The 6275-nt window shown below is 33.8% G+C and overlaps 1 protein-coding gene across 1 annotated transcript in view; it reads left to right on the top strand.

Annotated features, from left to right (window-relative positions):
* The window catches only part of DCAF6 (DDB1 and CUL4 associated factor 6), a 130323-nt gene that overhangs the window by 41260 nt on the left and 82788 nt on the right, over positions 1-6275 (top strand). The gene's annotated exons all lie outside the window — the stretch shown is intronic.

The raw sequence follows: 6275 nt of genomic DNA, 5'->3' as shown, positions 1-6275 counted from the left end.
TTTTTTTTTTTTTTAACACATGATGTATTATTTGTTTCAGAGGTACAGGTCTGTGATTCAGTCTTACATAATTCACAGCGCTCACCATAGCACATACCCTCCCCAACGTCCATCACCCAGCCACCCCATCCCTCCCACCCCGCCACCACTCCAGCAACCCTCAGTTTGTTTCCTGAGGTTAAGAATTCCTCATATCAGATCATATGATAATTGTCTTTCTCTGATTGACTTATTTCGCTTAGCATAATACCCTCTAGTTCCATCCAGGTTGTTGCAAATGGCAAGATTTCATTTTTTTGATGGCTGCATAATATTCCATTGTATATATATATGACATCTTCTTGATCCATTCATCTGTTGATGGACATCTTGGCTCTTTCCACAGTTTGGCTATTGTGGACATTGCTACTATAAACATCGGGGTGCACGTACCCCTTAAGATCCCTGCATTTGTATCTTTAGGGTAAATACCCAGTAGTGCAGTTGCTGGGTTGTAGGGTAGCTCTATTTTCAACTTTTTGAGGAACCTCCATACTGTTTTCCAGAGTGGCTGTACCAGCTTGCATTCCCACCAGCAGTGTAGGAGGGTTCCCCTTTCTCCACATCCTCGCCAACATCTGTCGTTTCCTGACTTGTTAATTTTGGCCATTCTGACTGGTGTGAGATGGTATCTCATTGAGGTTTTGATTTGGATTTCCCTGATGCCGAGCAATGTTGAGTACTTCTTCATGTGTCTGTTGGCCATTTGGATGTCTTCTTTGGAAAAATGTCTGTTCATGTCTTCTGCCCATTTCTTGATTGGATTCTTTGTTCTTTGGGTGTTGAGATTGATAAGTTCTTTATAGATTTTGGATACTAGCCCTTTATCTGATATGTCATTTGCCAATATCTTCTCCCATTCTGTCGGTTGTCTTTTGGTTTTGTTGACTGTTTCTTTTGCTGTGCAAAAGCTTTTTATCTTGATGAAGTCCCAACAGTTCATTTTTGCCCTTGCTTCCCTTGCCTTTGGTGATGTTTCTAGGAAGAAGTTGCTGCGGCTGAGGTCACAGAGGTTGCTGCCTGTGTTCTCCTTTAGGATTTTGATGGACTCCTGTCTCACATTGAGGTCTTTCAGCCATTTTGAGTCTGTTTTTGTGTGTGGTGTAAGGAAATGGTCCAGTTTCATTCTTCTGCATGTGGCTGTCCAATTTTCCCAACACCATTTGTTGAAGAGACTGTCTTTTTTCCATTGGACATTCTTTCCTGCTTTGTCGAAGATGAGTAGACCATAGAGTTGAGGGTCCATTTCTGGGCTCTCTATTCTGTTCCATTGATGTATGTGTCTGTTTTTGTGCCAGTACCATACTGTCTTGGTGATGACATCTTTGTAATAGAGCTGGATGTCCAAAATTGTGATGCCGCCGGCTTTGCTTTTCTTTTTCAACATTCCTCTGGCTATGCGGGGTCTTTTCTGGTTCCATACAAATTTTAGGATTATTTGTTCCATTTCTTTGAAAAAAGTGGATGGTATTTTGATGGGGATTGCATTAAATATGTAGATTGCTCTAGGTAGCATAGACATTTTCACAATATTTGTTCTTCCAGTCCATGAGCATGGAACATTTTTCCATTTCTTTGTGTCTTCCTCAGTTTCTTTCATGAGTATTCTATAGTTTTCTGAGTCTAGATTCTTTGCCTCTGGTTAGATTTGTTCCTAGGTATCTTATGGTTTTGGGTGCAATTGTAAATGGGATCGACTCTTTAATTTCTCTTTCTTCTGTCTTGGTGGTAGTGTATAGAAATGCAACTGATTTCTGTGTGTTGATTTTATATCCTGTCTGTATGGATTTTTGTATTAACATAATTTATTTCTTGGAAAATTAAATCAGAATCCCAAATAGCATACAAAGAGGCATTCTCTATAAGGACATTTTAACAGTATATACCCATTTGCCAAAGGTGTTTTTTGCTGAATACATATACACTGTAGTTGGAATATTTTTTCAAAACTGAAACTCTATCCATTGAACAGTTCTGCTATTCCTCTTCCCCTCTCCCCTTGGAACCTCCATTTTTGTTTCTGAGTTTGATTATTTTAGATACCTCATATAAGTACAATCATGCAGTATTTGTATTTTTGTGACTGGTTTATTTTAGTTAGCATAATGTCCTCAAGGTTCATCCATGTCAATCTATGGCAGGATTTGCTTCTTTTCTAAGGCTTAATTCTCTCCCATTGTATATATATACACCATACAATCCGTTTACTTGTCAATGGACATTTGGGCTGCTTCCACCTCTTGGTTATTGTGAATAATGCTGCAATGAACATTGGGGTGCAAATATCTCTTTGGGATCCTGTTTTACATTTTTTGGATGTATATACCCAGAAGTAGGTTTGCTGGATCATATAATTCTATTTTTAATTTTTTAAAAAGATTTATTTATTTTAGAGAGGGAGCGAGCACGAGCACAAGGGGGAGAGGCAGAGGGGAAAGGAAAGAATTTCAAGCAGACTCCCTGCCAAGCTTCGAGTCTGATGCAGGACTCGATCCCATGACATTGAGATCACATCCCAAGCCAAAATCAAAAGTTGGACGTTCCACAGACTGAGCCACCCAGGTGCCCCTTATTTTTTATTTTTTAAGGATCCTCCTTTACTGTTTTCCATAGTGGCTGTTCCATTTTACATTACCAACAACAGTGCATAAGGGTTCCAATTTTTACACATTCTTGTCAACATTTGTTATTTATTTATTTATTTTTTCAAGAGTGACCATCTTAATGGGTGTGAGGAGGTATCTCATTGTGGTTTTGATTCACATTCCTTAATAATTAGGGATGTTGAGTATCTCTTTGTGTGCTTCTTGGTCATTTGTATATCTTTTTTGGAGAAATGTCTGTTGAAGTCCTTTGCCCATTTTAAATTGGATTGCTTTTTTGTTCTTGTTGAGTTGAAGGGGTTCTTTATATATTTCGGGTATTAATGCCTTATCGATACAGAGTTTGCATGTTCTCCCATTCCATATATTTGTTGAAGATAGCTATTGTAAATGGGATTGTTTTCTTAATTTTCTTTTCAGATTGTTCATGGTTAGTGTATAGAAAAAACTCTTTTTTGTGTGTTGATTTTTGTAACCTGCAGCTTTGCTGTATTCATTTATTCTAACAGTATTTTGTATTGGAATCTTTAGCGTTTTCTACATGTAGGATCATATCATCTGCAAACAAATAATTTTACCTTTTCCTTTCTAATTTCAATGCTTTTTTTTTTTTCCTTGCCTGATTGCTCTAGCTAGAACTTCAATACTATATTGAATAGACATGATGAGAGGGGGCATTCGTGCCTTATTCCTGATCTTAGTGAATAAGCTTTCAGTGTTTCACCATTGAATATGATGTTAACTGTGAGGTTCTATATATGGTCTTTATTAGATTGAGGTAATTTCCTTCACAATAAAAACTCTCAACAAACTAGGAATGGATAAATTCAGGGCAAACTAATACAATTATTGTATTTTCCAATCAATGAGGATGATCTATTTTTGTATTTACTAAGGTTTTTAATTTCTCTCACTAATATTTTATAATTTTTAATGTGGCATTACTGTACAAATTTCCTTAAAATTTTTTAAGTATTTGATATTTTAGTACTATTGTAAATTTATCTTTTTTAGTTTTTAAATGTTACTGTATAAAAAATATAATTTTGTAATGTATAAAAAATACAATTGACTATAATATTTTAAAACTAGCTATCTTTTTATTCACTTATTAATTCTCATAATTCAACTATAGATTCTTGTGGATTTTCTATCTACACAGTCATATCTTTTTTGCATTATGACATTTTTCTTTGTTTTCAACTTATATACCTTTGCTTCTTTTTCTTGACTTACTGCACTGGTTAGTACCTCAAATGTAATCTTTAAATGAAATGTTGATAGCAGATTGCCTTTCTTAGTTCCTGATCTCACAGGGAAAGGTTTTCCCATTTTCGCATTAGGTCTCATATTTGCAAAAGTATTTTTCATAGATGCTTTTTTATCAGATTAAGGAAATTCCCTTCTGTTCCTAATCCCTTCTGAATGGATGTTGAATTTAGAAAGTTCTTTATTGATGTTTAATTGACATATCACAAACTGCATACATTTAAAATATACAGTTTGGTAAGTTTTGACAATTTATTGTCCCTTGAAATCATTTCCATAGTCAAGATAATGGATATATCCATTATATCCAAGAATTTCCTTATTCCCTTTTTTCTTCCCTCTCTCTTGTCCTTACTTACCCCCACATCCTTGGGAAATGACTGATCTTTTAATTACTGTAGATTCGTTTATATATTTTGTGGAATTACATATGAATGAGATTATATAATCAAAGTATATGTATTCTTCCTTTGGTCTGATTTTTTTCACTTAGCATAATACTCATGTTTGAGATTCATTCATCTTGTTTAGAGTATCAATAACTAACTTTTTCTTTCTGAGTTGTATTCCTTTATAGAGATACATCACAGTTTCTTTATATTTCATCTTTGGATAAATATTTGGGTTGTTTCTAGTTTTGGGCTTTTACAAATAAAGCTATTTTGAATATTTGTATAAATGTCTTTATATGGACATGTACTTTCATTTCTCTTTGGTAAACACCTAGGAATGGTATGACTGAGTTATATTAGAAGTATAAGTGTAACTTTTTAAGAAACTGCTGTACTGTTTTCCAGAGTGGTTGTATCATTTTACATTTCTATAAGCACTGCCTGACAGTTCCAGTTGTTCTGCATCCTTTTAACACTTGCTATGGTCAATCTTTTTTATTTTAGATATCCTAATAGATACATAATGGAATCTCTTGTGTTATTAACTTTCATTTCCCCATTATCTAATGATGTTGAGCATACTTTTTATGTGCTTGTTTATCATCTTTATGTATTTGGTGAATTGTCTGTTTTGAGGGATTATTTCTCATTATTGAGTTTTGAGGGATTTTTAAAATATGTTTTGGGTATTTTTCAGGTATTGATTTATAATTTTTTCCTTCTACTCAGTGGCTTGTCTTCTCATTTTCTTAACGTCCTTCCAAAAGAGGTTCTTAATTTTCAGGAAGCCCATTTTATCAAAGTTCTTTGTTTTTATGGACCAATGTTATATCTAAAAATCTTTGTTTAACCAAAAGTCACAAAGATTTTTTCCTAGAAGTTTTATAGTTTTATGTTTTACACTTAGATCAATGATCCATGTTGTGTTAATTTTTTTTTACCCTTTATTATTTTTATTTTATTTTATTATGTTAATCACCATACATCATTAGTTTTTCATGTTGTGTTAATTTTTTTTTAAAGGTTTTTTATTCATTTATTTGACACAGAGAGCAAGAGAGAGAGAGAGAGAGACAGAGAGCAAGCACAAGCAGGGGGAATGGCAGGCAGAGGGAGAAGCAGGCTCCCCGCTGAGCAAGGAGCCCAACATGGGGCTCGATCCCAGGACCCTGAGATCATGATCTGAGCCGAAGGCAGCCGCTTAACCGACTGAGCCACCCAGGCGCCCCTGTTGTGTTAATTTTTAAAGAAAGTATGAAGTACTGCTTGAAAGTTCATTATTTTGCATATGGATATCCAGTTTTCTGACACTGTTCTTTCTCCACTGAATTTTCTTTGCACCATCATAAATCATTTGGCCATATGTATTTTCATCTATTTTTGGTCAGTACCTATTCTTTTCCAGTGATTTATCATTAAGCCTCTATCACACTATTTTAATTACTATAGCTTTATAGTAACTCTTGAAGCCAGTACTATAAGTCCTTTGTTCTTCTTTTGCAACATTACTTAAGGTATTTTAGGTCTTTTGTATTTCCACATGAATTTGATAATCAAATTGTCATTTGTACCAAAAATCTTGCTGGAATTTATTTGAAATCTATGTATCAATTTAGGGAGAATTGACAATATTAAATCTCCCAATCCATGAACACAGTTTATCTCCTGTTATTTAGGACTTTAATTTTATTCAGTAATGTTTTATAATTTTCAATGTTATATGTCTTATATATCGTTAAGCATTTTATATTTTTCATGTTATTGTAAATGTTATTATTTTTAAATTTTCAATTTCTAATGGTTTTGTTGCTAGTATATAGACATACAGTTGATTTTTATATACTGACCTTGTATCCTGCAACGTTTCTAAATTCACTTATTCTAATAAATATTTTAAAAATTAATTACATAGGATTTTCTTCTTAGATGATCAAATTGTCTATGAATATAAAAACAGTTTTACTTCTTTATT

The sequence above is a fragment of the Neomonachus schauinslandi genome, chromosome 6 (genome assembly GCF_002201575.2).
Source record: "Neomonachus schauinslandi chromosome 6, ASM220157v2, whole genome shotgun sequence".
Taxonomy (NCBI): domain Eukaryota; kingdom Metazoa; phylum Chordata; class Mammalia; order Carnivora; family Phocidae; genus Neomonachus; species Neomonachus schauinslandi.
The sequence above is the reverse complement of the archived record's forward strand: the minus strand, read 5'-3'. Positions and strand labels throughout refer to the sequence as shown.